Here is a 14026-nt window from a genome sequence, read left to right as displayed (position 1 = left end):
TTAAATCTTTAAATGCCACATACAGATTCATGAGGAGAATGTTATGAACCAAAGTGTACCATTAATCCAGTTCAGCACAAATGAAGTGCAAGAAAAAGTTACCTTTTCCCACCCATTTCAAAACTTAAACGTCTCATTTTACGTTTTTGTCTCATTGATTTTTTAAAAAATTTATTAAGTGTATCGGAGGGACATTGGTTAATGAGACTATGTAGGTTTGAGGTGTGCACTTCTCCAATACATCATCTGTACACTGCGTTGTGTATCGACCACCCAAAGTTAAACCTCCATTTCTCAGCACACGTTTGTCCCCTTTACCTCTTCTACTTCCTCCCCGCCTCCTCCCCTTTGTTCGCCGCTGCCCTGTCGCCTGTGCCGATGAATTTTTGTATGTAAATATCCCCCTTTTGGTAAAGACCGAAGCCATTTCTCATTTTGGGAGCTGGTTTTCCAGTTGCCAAGTAGGGTAGTGGTTGGTGGATGTTTACTGCGACATCCCAAAGTATTTAACTTAAATGCAGAAGAACCGCTCCGGGACCGATGATGTAGGTGGAATGCATCTGAATGGAGATTATGATCAGTCTTTGTTCGAACCACTGAGGTCCGTTGCAGAAAGAGATGTGGCGTGTAACTTTGGGAGGTAACCTGAGAAAAGTTTGAGTTAAGTGGAGAGGGTTTATGGCTATTGGTTTTATATCATCAGTGAATAAATGAATGGCTAACAAAAACGTATTTGTAAGTAAAGAAGAGAGCCCAGGGCACACATCAGTTTTGAGGATATTGGGAATTTGGCTCTGAGATACCTTAGTCCGTTGAGAAACAAAAATTAAAGTTGTTACTACCTAGTGTTTGGGGTGGCGGGGTAATGGTGAAATTACGTGAATGGTTAACTAGGTGAATCAGCGCAAAGCACGAACCGCCGCCAAGTGTGCTTCATGTCCCATTTTGTATCTGTTTTGTGTCCCAGGCCGGCTGCATCTCGGCTATCTCCGTCCTTATTCGGCAATGAACACGTTGACCGTGAAGCTCCTGGGGGCCAGGGGAGCGCAGATCAGGTAAGTAATCAATTCAGCTCGTGTTCTTGGTTTGGTCATTTTGTTTATGGATTATGCTGACATCATTTGAAAAGAACAACCGGCCTTGTGCCATCACAAAATCGAATCAGAGAACACCCTGTGTGGACCAATACGGATTTGTGCGGACAAGGGTCGTGGTTAATTCATTTGGTGTGGAACCAAGGCCCATCAGAAAAATCAGCTCAGATTGCTTTGTCTTCAGTTACGAAGATCAGAGACACTTCCCAGTCTTGGTCAAAGAGCTTGTTCTTGGGTTACTCATGTTCTTCTTTCCTTTACTAAACGAACAAAAAGTAAATATCCTGGTAAAATGACAATGTCCACTATGGTCAATGCTGTATTATTTATGAAACAAGGATTTGTTTAACTTGGCTTGACTATTTTACCATTCTGTGTGAGGAGAGATTTAAATACCAGTCAAATAGCTTCCACTTGTCTGGATGTGTAGAGTCTTCGCTGTTGACTTAACTTTAGAGAACAAGGTACTGACCAACATAATAAACAAGGAAAAAGTCACAAATAAAGTTAAAAGGGCCAAGAATATTCCAATGAGAAAATTTCACAAAACAAGAGTTCCGACCAACCCAACTCTGCTTCTCCGAAACCCATTTAACCAGAGAGAGGTGATCTGTTACCGCCGTGAGCGACAAGGATCGATCCGGATGTTAACACATCCACTCTTTCTGCTCTGGCGGGTTTCCAGGCTCACGGACGTGGCTGCGGCTGTCGTTACTTAGTAAATCAGTCCATGAAAAAGTAAATTACACAAGGCGACATCATGGACCAGTGATAAAAATTTGTTTTGAAACAAGGGCTGTGATTATTACAGTTCTGCACCACTGACATGTTTGATAGGAAACATTTATCTTTTTACATCTCTGTTCTAAGCATGCGCAGTGTGTGGCACTACCATGCGTGTTAGACTGCAATAATTGGGATATTTTTGCATGCCTCATGTGTGGGTTGTTTTTTCCTGCCTCTGGCATAAGCCCCAGCGTGCTTATGCCACAATTAAGGTCTTAATAGATCAAGACCCGATTTATTTGGAGATAAAGTCGGGAGGCCCTGCACTCCCCATTTTAAATCATTATGGCGCTTTGTTGTGGGAAAGCGTTAATGACAAGAACTGAGGCCAAGGCAGCAATTTCAGTTCCACGAGGAAGGCTCTGCGTCCTGCAGGGCCTTCGGATCTGAGCCCCACCTGGTCCCAGCCACCAGGAAGCCCTTTGGGATCAGGTGGGGAGCTACTGATACATGTCACAGTTCCATAGGGTAGGGTGGGCATACGGGTTGCCCAGAGCACAGAAGGTGGGCCCTCAGATTAATCTTAAGGACCAGACACTTGGTGGAAGAGGTGACCCTTGATTCAATGAGGAGCTCAGGGGGCTCTGAGCTCCGTGACGTGGAAGCTGTGCTTGTCCTCCACTGGGCCTGGCACATACAGCACATGTAACACATGCATTGAGTGAGTAGTTGAATGACTGATGAGTGAAATAAAGAATGGATGAAGCAGTGAGTCCATGATGGAATGAGCAAGAAAAAAATGAATGACCACGTGAAGGAGCACAGCAGTGAGGGAATGAATTGACAGTGAGTTGGGTAATAACCCAATCATTGAATGCATGCACGCAGGATGAAGTAGTGAATGGATGAGTCCATCTGCAAGTACAGATTCCAAAAAGGGAATGAGTGTGTGAATGAATGAAAGTAGCTCAATCAGTGTGTGCAGCAGTGGAAAAGTGAATAAATAAGTGCACCTCTGAGTTTATGAACTAATGGATAAGTGAAAATTAATGAGGGAATAAATGAACCAGTGAGTCAGTGAGTGAACGAATCAATGAGTCATTGAATAACCAAATGAGTTAATTGATTAATAAGTCAAAGAATGAGTAGGGGAATGAATGAGTAAATCAATGAAAGAGGAAAACATTGAATGACTTAACTAATGAGTAAGTCAATGAATGAAACAAGTCAATGGGGAATGAATCAGCAAATGGATGAAGGAATGAATACTTTAGAGTGAAAGAACAAAAGATTGGATTGGTGAGTAAATGAGTCAGTGAGTGTGTAATCCAAGAATAAATTAACTGCTCTGTGAATGAACGAATGAGTGAGTGAATATGCAAATTAAATCAATGAATGAGTGAATGAGTGGGTCGATAGGGAAGGGGTGAGTTTGTGGTCCGTGTGCAAGGTGGTGAGTGAGTGACCTCACACCCGACTCCTTCATGGGTGCCTGTTGTGTGTCATCAGTAATCCGATGTGCTCCTAGAGCCAGGAACTGGGTCTGATTTTTCTCTCTATCCCCAGCGCCTGCTCAGCCATGAGCCTAGGAGGTGCTGAATGAATGAATGAATGAATGAATGAACGAATAATGAAGAATACAAGTGCTTTTGTTGAATTGGCTGGCCCTGCTCAGAAGGGATGGGGAGCTGTTTGTGGGGAAGGGTGCTGCATGTGGGACGGTTGGTGGCGGCCTCCCACACGCGTCCGGATTCCCCCTGTAGTCCGGCTCTCAGTGTCCAGTGCCAGACAGTGGGACAGCATGCTGGCAGCCCTGCCAGCCCTGGGCAGCGGCCCATCCTTGGGCAGCATTGGCTTGGCGTGGCGGATGGGAGCCCTGGGCTTCCTGAAAGCTGTCCTGGCCTCTGCCCACAGGACAGCTTTGAAAATAGACCGGTCTTGATTTCATGCCTTCGGGGAACAGGCCCACTCCGTGCCTCCCCTTCTAGTTGTGGGACTTTGGGGTGGACATGGTGCCCCCCGGGACCCAGCCTTCGCTCACTTGTTAGGTGGGGGCAGTGATGCCTGCCTGTTGGATCGCTGCGTGGACTGAACTTGTCTGTCAACAGCTCGCCCTGAGGCCCCTGCGGGGTCTGTGTCCTGTACATACTGTGGTATCTTGTGGGTGGGTGGGGCAGACGCTTCAACACTTGGCCGCAGTAGCTATAACTGATGATTTCAACAGCATTTATTTAAAAGCCTGCAAATGGATGTGATAGCTGAATGCCCCTGTCCCAGAAGAATGGCGAGGTCAGCTAAGTTCTGCGAGGTGGGGGTCATCGGTCCCTTGGCATGGAGACCAGGAAATGGAGGCTGCGGGGAGGCAGCGCTGTGCCCTGGTCCCATCAGGACCCCAGCCCAGCCTGGACANGGCTCTCAGTGTCCAGTGCCAGACAGTGGGACAGCATGCTGGCAGCCCTGCCAGCCCTGGGCAGCGGCCCATCCTTGGGCAGCATTGGCTTGGCGTGGCGGATGGGAGCCCTGGGCTTCCTGAAAGCTGTCCTGGCCTCTGCCCACAGGACAGCTTTGAAAATAGACCGGTCTTGATTTCATGCCTTCGGGGAACAGGCCCACTCCGTGCCTCCCCTTCTAGTTGTGGGACTTTGGGGTGGACATGGTGCCCCCCGGGACCCAGCCTCCGCTCACTTGTTAGGTGGGGGCAGTGATGCCTGCCTGTTGGATCGCTGCGTGGACTGAACTTGTCTGTCAACAGCTCGCCCTGAGGCCCCTGCGGGGTCTGTGTCCTGTACATACTGTGGTATCTTGTGGGTGGGGGGGGCAGACGCTTCAACACTTGAATGAAAGTGTTGAAGGAGCACTCCTTCAACACTTGGCCGAAGTAGCTATAACTGATGATTTCAACAGCATTTATTTAAAAGCCTGCAAATGGATGTGATAGCTGAATGCCCCTGTCCCAGAAGAATGGCGAGGTCAGCTAAGTTCTGCGAGGATGCCACTTTGAGTGGGACAGGCCACCCCAGACCAGGCGCACTGAAGACAACACAACAAACAACGAGAAAGGTGAGCGTGCCCCACCTTTGGGCGGTGCTTGGCCAAGCCGCTCCCCGCTCCCCGCAGCCCCTGCTCGGTGCCTCCCGCTGACCATTCCCCTTCCTCTCTCGTCCTGCAGGCTCCCGACCCTGGAGCCCACCCCGACTCCCAGTCTTGCGTCCTTCCTTTGGCCCTGGAGATGGTACTTGGCCATCTGCCTTGGAGTACAGCTCTCTCCTTCACGAGGGCTTGATTGCGGTGCAGACCCATCCCTGGCCTTCTCGCTTTGGCCTGAGTCAGGCAGACCCCCCTTTGTAAAAGTCTGGGTGTCTGGGACCCTCATTTTAAGTCTTCTGGGTCGGCTGCCTCCATCTGAGCAGGCCCCAGCCCCTCCTGCAAGGAGTTCAGGCCGTGGGGGCTAGTGGGCCCTCTGATCTCAGGGCGGGCGGGCAGCTGGTCCCCCCCGGAGCCTTTGGGCTGGAATCCACGATTGGACGGGCAGGTGTGCAGGCGTGGGAGACCGGAGCTAAGTTGTTATGCCCCCAGAATTCCGAGGTGAATGCAACACACAACACCTTGGGGTCACTTTCACCCGGTACTGCTGACTGGCTGTTCAGTTTTGTGTGAAGCCATCATGAATGTCACTGGCTGCTCCCCTCCTTTGCCCCTCCCTTGGCTTCCCACAGCCCTTCGTCCACACTGTTCATTCCCGCCTCACCCACAGCCGGACCCTGTTCCATCATTGGTTACAACCCAAGGACTCTCTGGACTTCTCGCAGACAGATCCCCCTTTTTGTGTCATTGGGGCCCACTGGAAGGTCTCGGCACCAAGGAGTGTTTGCTGATGGGAGCATTTGTTCTTCCATTTATTTAAAAAACAACAACAACAACAACCTTGGGCCCTTTCTGCGGGGCCAGAGGCTGGGGTGTGAAATGGGCAAGAAACGAGGCATGTCCCGCGCTGCCCTTTCGGCACTCCCAATCTGGGGTGGGAGACGGGTGGTCGACCGATGCTTCTGGCGGAATTTCATGAGCCTGCTTGACACGGTGCGGGGAAGCCTGAGGGCCAGGGCTGCGTCACCCCTCGGCCAGGTGGGTTGGGACTCTCACAGGGAGCTTGGGCTGGTCTTCGCCTGGGTCTGGGGCAACCTCAGTCAGAGCCGGTGGGTGATTTTGCCCTGGGGTCAGGCCTGCGGAGACATCCTTGGAGGAGAGAGAGGTGAGCGGACAGGAGGGTCTGTGCAGCTCCGGTATAGTCTCCCCTGGGCGCCACGCTGGTTAAGGGGGCTCTGTTGGTGCTTGGTGGAGCATGCCCACTTGCAAGTATGGCTTTTAGATGGCCACCCGCTCACCCACTTGGGGTGGGATGGGTACCTGTTGGCCATTCCTCCTCCCCCCTCTCCACCCACCACCTGCATTCTGGGCCTCTTCAGAGGTGAGGGGCCATCCTGTGGCTGCCGTGGCTGTCCTGTCCACAGCACACCTGGGCCCTGGTGCTGCCCTCACTCTTCCTCCAAGCTCAGCCCACCCCTTCAGCGTCTCTCCAGGGGCCCTCTGTTCAGGGACTTCTCCTGTGGCCTGCACATGGCCTGTTTAGGTGTCTGCCTTCCCAAACAGCTTTGAGCTCCCCAACTGGGTGCTTAGTGTTGGGGGCCTCAGACTATCCGCTGTCCCATCCAGAACCTGTGCCGAGTGGGTCCTGGATTGGAAAGATCCTGGTTGAATGACAGAATGGATGAAGGCGCAAAAAGTGATTAGAAGGCCATGCTGGGGACAAGTTCTGTTCCTGACACAGACCAGGGTCCCTCGCACCCCCCTCTACTGAGACCTGCTCCCCTACCCCCATCCAGCCAGCTCCACTTTGCCTCCACCTGCATCTCATTGAGGGTCGTGTAACCTTACTCCGTGAAATTGCCTGGGAGGGGGTGTGTTTTCAGTCCATGCAGGACTGGGGCTTCGTTCCTGTCTTAGATACATCTCACCCCCCAGGGAGTGTGGACAGGATGTGGGCAGTCAGGCCAGGGCCTGACATTGAACGTTCTGCAAGAGGCCCATTTCCAAGCTTGAAAGCCGTGGGCCACTGGCCAGAGTGGCGTCTGGTTTGTGGGGTCTCGGGGGCCTCCCCTCTGAGAGGGAGGTGAGATGGAAAACGGCTCTCGCCGGGCAGGTGGAGGGTTTACAGAAGAATTCCGTGGTTTTGTTTGCCACTCTGAGGAGACCTGAGTGAGCTCGGTCACCCTCAGGAGCGCCTCTTTCAAGCTTTCAGGCCTTGACCCTCCTGAAGCCAGAGTAGAGGTGGAGTTGGTCCTGAAATCAGTGGGAGCCCCAGGTGGGAGTGGGGCTTTGTCCCAGACGTTGAGGGTCCCAACGTTGAGGAGAAAGAGTAATAACGTCACATTATGCCTCCTATCACTAAGTTTTCCTGTGTCATTTGGAGGTGGGGGTCATCGGTCCCTTGGCATGGAGACCAGGAAATGGAGGCTGCGGGGAGGCAGCGCTGTGCCCTGGTCCCATCAGGGCCCCAGCCCAGCCTGGACAGTCCTGGTTCGTGCCTAGCGCCCTTCCAGACTGCTCTGCCCCCAACTCTCCGGCGGGGCTGTGGTTGGTGCCGAGGTTGGTGCTATGGCTCGCAGCATAGCCATGGCCCTGGGGGCGGAACTGGCCCCCCCAGGGAGGCCCTGCTCTCTTGCATCCTCTTCTGACTTGTTTTTCTTTTCTCTGCCAGGAAAGAGAGCAGTTTGTGTCTTTGGAGAAGGCACCAGAAACTTCCCGGATCCAGGCCCCTTCTGTGTCAGAGGGAAGTGACTTTCATTCATTCACTCTGTGGTGGACACAGCCCCAGCGCGCAGGTCTCTCCCATGGAGTGTGTGGGCCCAGGCCCTCCTGTGGGATCTCTGGGGACCCCCTGTCCAGGATTCAGACTCTTTAAGGGCTGTTTGTCCAACTCCCTCTGCCCCTGGGGTCCTCCTGCTGGGCCCTCGAAACTCTGGTAGGTTCCTGTCCCTTCTCCGTCACGTAACCTCCGGGGTTCCCTCTACATTGTCCCCTCTCCTCCCCCCACTCCCCACAGCTCGCATCCCTTGTTCATCTGCCCGTGCAGCTGGGGACTGCCGGTCTGACTTGGAGGAGCCACACTTGCCACCTGGGGAGGTCCCCCTGGCTGTCCCTCCTCAGAGGAGACCTCTCTCCATGGAACCCTGCTCTGCGGTGCCATGTGGAAGAAAGGAAAAGGGTTTTATGGGCCAGAAAGTGCTGTGCTGGGCAGATACTGGAGAAGTGAGGGAGGAGAGACCCTCCTTGGGCTCCCAGCCCACTCTGCATGGCCCCCAGGCAGCTGCCTGTCCCCCTCTTTGCCCCCTAGAACTGTCAGAGCCGGTGGGTGCTTTGCACTTGACCCTCACCAAAGCCCCAGTGTTGCAGGGGCCACATCATTGGCCCCTTTCAGACAAGAAAACTGAGGCCCAGTTGGGCACAGTGAGCCACTCTGCCCCAAGTCCCAGGTGTGTCCCATGTCCCTGCAGTGCCCTCTGCCCATACGCCCCACCCCTGGCTGCCTTTGGCTTCCTTGGTGACAGTGGAGAGGCATCCTGGCACACAAGGGGTTGGGGTCTGGAGCACCTAGAGACATATATTCATGGTCTGCTCATCAGGACGGAGGAATGGCCCGCACTTGACCAGCCCAGCATAACAGCCCTGTAGGAAAGCCTCCAGACACGCCCTTCCTGCTTCCCACAGTCCCCCAGCCAGCGTATTTCAAAGTGCATGCTCCTGGCTGGGCCACCAGGCCCATGAGGGCAGGGCCACCCCTGGCCTGCCCGAGCTTGCCCCCAAACTCTGCCTCCACGACCTCGGGGAGAGCCTCAGGTGGGCCCTCGGCTGTCTGTCCATTCTACAGACTGGCCCCTTTCTGCAGCCTGGCTGAGCTTAGCCCCCGGTTGTAGCTCACACTGTTCTGATGGGAACTGGGAGCAGAAAGCCACAGCTCAGCTCCCTAATCCAGCGGCAGGGCTGTGGCCAGGGCGGGCCTTGTCCTTCCACATCAGGGCTGGCAGGGAGGGGGACGAGGGGCCCCTGGCACAGGGGGTGCAAGCTACATTTGGGGTTGTAGCTCTGGGTCCGAGCTGAGGTGGGTTTGTGGGTGGGCACTCAGTCTTTGAAAAGTTGGGTAGAGGTCAAAAACTAAAGATGGCTGTAAGCAGCTGAGCTCCGTGTGCCCTGTGGCTGCAGACCGTGATGGTAATGGCAACAAGGGGAGGAGCTCCCAGGGGAGCCCTGATCTGCCCTGCCCGCCCCTTGGCCATGCCCTCCCCCATGTTCTTTATCTCCAGGAACCCTGGGCTCCGCCCACAACCGCCCCCCCGCCCCCAGGAGTCCCCATCTCACACCCTCCAGCAGCTCTGCCGCTCCGGTCTGCCTCATGCAGAACTCCTGCGGCCGTCCCTTTTGCACGAAGGCACAGTGTCCTCTCCCTGGGACTGGGCCTCACTGTACCCAAGGGTCCCCTGTCCAGGGGTGGGTACGTGTTCCCCGTACCCTGTGGGTTACACATGCACTCAAACGGTTGGTGTGGTTTGGTTTGGTGACGAAACCCCTTGCCTTGAAAGGTTGTCCGAATGGAGCAAGGAGACCTGGAGGCGTGGCTGCCTGAGCATGAGTTTTCCCGGAGGTCGCCTGGGACGCCCTTCACAGAGCACTGGCCTCCTGGGTGAGTTCTGCGTCTCCTGGTGGCTCCACGAGGCACCTGTGCCCGTGAGAAAGGGCCGGGCTGGCCCGGGTTGCGGAAGGACTGTAAGCGAGGAGATGGGCTAGGGCCTGTGCGAAGGCCGCTGAGGGGCGCAGGTGCGTGCGCTGCCCACCTGGAGCAGGCCGGGGGGAGGGCCGGTTCTGGCCGCGGCTTCTCTGAGCGAGCAGCGGGGCCTGCCAGAGAGGCTGCCAGAGGTTGCTTAGGGTCCCGCTGAGGGAGAGCGTGAGCCAGGAGGGGTGGGCAGCAGTGGCTGGACCCCAGACCGCTGTCCTTCCTGGTCTCTGGCCATGGCCCCAGTGGTGGGGCCATGTGCCCTTGGCAGCTGACCAGATACCAGAGTCCTTGCTGGCTGCTTCAGCTGGCGCTCGGGGTTCCTCCATTCTCCTGCTCTAAACACGTCTTCTCACAGGGGGGCCGGTCCCTGTGTTTGGTGAGCTAGTGACTGTCATGGAGATGCGGGAAGCCGGGGTCCTGTGGGGTTCCCCACCAAGGGCTCTAAGCTAATAACTGAAATTCGTTGAACATAAATGTAAAAAAATAATATTTTCTCATTAAAAAGAAATTTTAAAAAATGAAATACATTTCTGTTGTAAAATGCCAGAAAGAATAGTCTGGTCCCTGCCCTCAAAGATGACCACTGCCGCCATCATGGTGACCGGCCTCTCATCCTTCATTTGCCCCTGTCCACCCCTTGAGAGAGAGAACGTGTGTGTGTGCACACGCGTGTGTCTGTATACGTATGTGTGTGTGCATATTTTTAAGTGGGCTCATCTTTGTTGTCTTAACTTTTTCACCTCGCTCTAGATCCTCAATGCTTTCCCATGCCATTGAGTGACTTCCTGTTCTGTGGTGTTTTCAGTGTTACATAGCATCCTAGCAAATGACTAGGTCCCAGTTGGTTTCAGTGTGTGCAGGGTGAGCGTCTTTCCGTTCGTCCCCACATACGCCCCTGCTGCCTGCAGCCCCTTTGAAAGGAAAGTGACCACGTCAAGGGGCGTGAGCATTTCCTGGCCAAATGGACCTCCTTAAACTTTGTAGCAACTTACATTCTCAGAATGAGTTGAAGAAGTGCCTTGTTTCTCTGGGAATTATTGACGTTTTTAACATGTGCTAGTTTGCCAAAACAGGATATTTCATCTTTTTCGTTTTCTGTTCTTTTATTACTTTGATAAGAGCATTTCCCCTGTATCTCATTGGTTCTTTGCATCTGAATCGCCATTTAGTTCATTTCAGTTGGAGCCATCCATGCACACGCGTCAGGGGAAAGCCGAGTACTTCTGCCTCCCAGTGCCTTTCAGGGCCTCCTCCGCCGGAGCCAGCGCTCCGAGCTCCTTCACCCGATTCTCTTGGCATTCCCATCTGTATTTCTAAGCAGTATTCTCTGATTTTTCTTCTTGATTTTTTTCTTTTTTGGCGTGGGCATTATCTTGACTTTATGCCCATAGAAGGTATAAACTCACACAAACACCCTTGGCTTCACCGCAGCCCCTTCCTCTAAAGGTGTTTTCTTAGGTTTGGTTTGACCAGTACTCGGTGTTTACGTTATTATAACAGAGTACACACTCTTGACAACACAACAGCACAATGTACGACTGCATTCCTCTTCTTCCTGACCTTTTGTTTTCTCTGGAGTTGATAATGGTCTTGTTTTTTGTTGTTGTTGTTGCTTGTTTGTTTCTTTTCCTCACTGTTTTCTTTGGTGTTTAATGAACTTATTGTGCATTTAGTCTAAGCTTCTCACTCCGTTCAGACACGTTGGTGTTTTGATTTTTTGGTGGGTGCTCTATCTTTTGAGGAAACCTCTTCCGGGAGCCTCTTGCCTGCTCTGTCTGGATTGGTTGGTCTTTTGGCCCACACCCTTCTCTTGGGGTCCCCCTTCATTCTCTTTCCCGGGGTTCTCTTGCCCCTTTCTCCGTGGTGGGATCCCTAATGTCAGAGGGTAACCCTGAGTTACCCTCTCTTTTGGTTTATTCCGTTGTTTTGTGAGAATGCATCCTTTAGTAAAGCAAGAAAGGGTTCCTGGGAGGTCAATTTTTGGAAACCATTCACATCTGAAAAGGAAAATGTCTAGTTTCCATGGACATTGATAGTTTGGCTGGGTATTGAATTCTAGCTGGTCATCTTTTTTTTTCTTGGATTTTAGAAAGCATAAATGATTGTCTTCTGACTTCCAGGGTTGTTGAGGAGACGTCTGAAGCCTTCACGACGCCCATCCCTTACATGAGATCCCAGCCCTCCCTTTCTGATACGTATAGGATTTCCTCATCGTCTCCTATGGTTTAAATTTCATGTGTACGTGTCTTGAAGTGGACCTGTGCTCACCCATTTTGCCAAGCTGTTTTTGATCTGAAAACCCGTGTCCTTAACTTACGGAAACTTTTCTTGAACAATTCCTTGGAAGGTCAGTACCTTCCACCCGTTTTCTTTTTCTAGAACTTATATTGTTTTAATACTGGGTCTCTTTGACTGGCACTATAATATTCCCATATTTTTATATTCCCAACCTGTTCCCATCCTGAGAAATTTTCTGTCTTCATCTTTGACCTGTTTTCATTTCTGTAATCTCTGATTTTCAAGATTTCTTATTATCGGCTAAATTGGATTTTATAACATTTTGTTGAATGGATGCAGTTGCTTCTTAGATGTTCTTGATAATATTAGTGGGTTTTCTGAAATTTTCTTCTCCCTACAGAGTCTCTAAGTTTTTCTTTTCTTGCAGGTGCGTGCATTTCCAACTTTGATGTTAGGTGCGTTGTTTCGGTCGCTGGTGATACCATTAGATGGGTAAATATAGGTGATACCGATGCGTCGCTCTTGTAAAGCCCTCCCCTTTCTCCCCGTGACACAGTTCCAGTCTTTTCTGAGGACAAAGGAAAACTTCAGGGTGGGTGAAGATTTGGGGAGTGGCCTTCTTCTGAAATGGACTTTCTGCCACTTCATCTCACTCAGGCCCCGGATTTCCCACCCCCTTGGGGCAGCTGGCTCGGTCAGTACAGTGGGCTCTGTTTCTGCTTTCTGCCTTCCTTGGGGCCAGTGCAGGGTTCCCAGCTCTGAATCGGGTACATCTTTGACCTTCTTGTCTTTTTCCCGGCGTCCTTTGCTCAGAACGAAAATGTCTTCATGCTCACATGGGCAGTTTCAAGGGGCACGGGGACAGGTGAGCACTTTTATTCAGTTCACCATAATGACCTTGAAGGTATTTACCCATTTTTCTAATTGGCGTGTTCATCTTTTTTGTGTGTGTGTGAGACTCTTAACATTAGAATAGGAACTCTTATTCAATCATATATTACCAGTATCTTTTCCCCTACTTTTCATTTGCCGTTCCATTTCATTCATGAAGTTATCGATCTATCAAAAATTTTTCTTGTAGTTTCTTCTTATTTAGAAAGACTTTTCCCACCCTGAGTTCAGTCACTTTTGTTTTCCTAGTTTTTTCATGGTTTCATCTTTTATATTTGAATCTCTCATCCATTAATTAAATTATTGTGAGCAAAGTTGTGTATCCTGTTTCCACATTTACCACGTGCTAGGTATTTTCACAGTTTTTGTTTCTTGTTGTGGCTTTCTGTTACTTCACTAATCTGCCTATTCTTACACCAGTACTGCTTTGTGTTAATATATGGTGTTGTTATAATGTGTGTTGTCATTCAGTAGCAATAGTCATCCTTCATTCTTATTTTTTAAGATTATCCTGATGAGTCTCACTTGTTGATACTTCCAGATGAATTTTAGTTACACCGTGAAGTTAAAACAATTTGTCATAGACTTTGTATGGAATTTTATAAAGTTATAAATTAAAGAAAATTGATATTTTTGATACTTGGGCTTTGCATGCTATCTTGCAGTTCAATGTATATAATTCACAGTTTATCAAATTTGACAAATCTATCATTTGTCATTAACTTACTTCAAGGACTTAAGTATTGCTGCTATTGCGAATTTATTTCCTTTCCTTATATTTTCCAATTGGTTATTGCTGTTATGTAGGCAAGAGATTATATATTCATTGTTATTGGTTGTCTCATTGAATTCTTTCCTTTGTTCTACAAGTTTTTAGTTGAATGTTTTGGAATTTCTAAGTAAAGAGAACCATTCATACCTATATAATGCAAATTTTGCCTTTTCAATATTTTATCTCTTTTATTTCTCTTTCTTGTCTTATAGCATTGACTATATCTTCCAAAACATTACATGGTTGATAATAGAAATCTTTGTCTCATTTCTGGTTCACTGTTAAATATGATAATGAATAAATTTAGGCTATATATTTTTATAATGCTAATGAAGTATTTATTTCTAGTTAATATATGACTAAAATCAGAAATGAATTTAGAATTTTGTGAAATGCTTTTTTTGATATCTGTGGAGATATTTGTTATTTTTCTCTGTTGACTTGCTGATGCAATGAGTTATACTAATGTTTCATAAG

Source organism: Sturnira hondurensis, unplaced genomic scaffold (assembly GCF_014824575.4).
Source record: "Sturnira hondurensis isolate 20B ecotype Veracruz unplaced genomic scaffold, ASM1482457v3 Scaffold0021143, whole genome shotgun sequence".
NCBI classification, from domain to species: Eukaryota; Metazoa; Chordata; class Mammalia; order Chiroptera; family Phyllostomidae; genus Sturnira; species Sturnira hondurensis.
The sequence above is the reverse complement of the archived record's forward strand: the minus strand, read 5'-3'. Positions refer to the sequence as shown.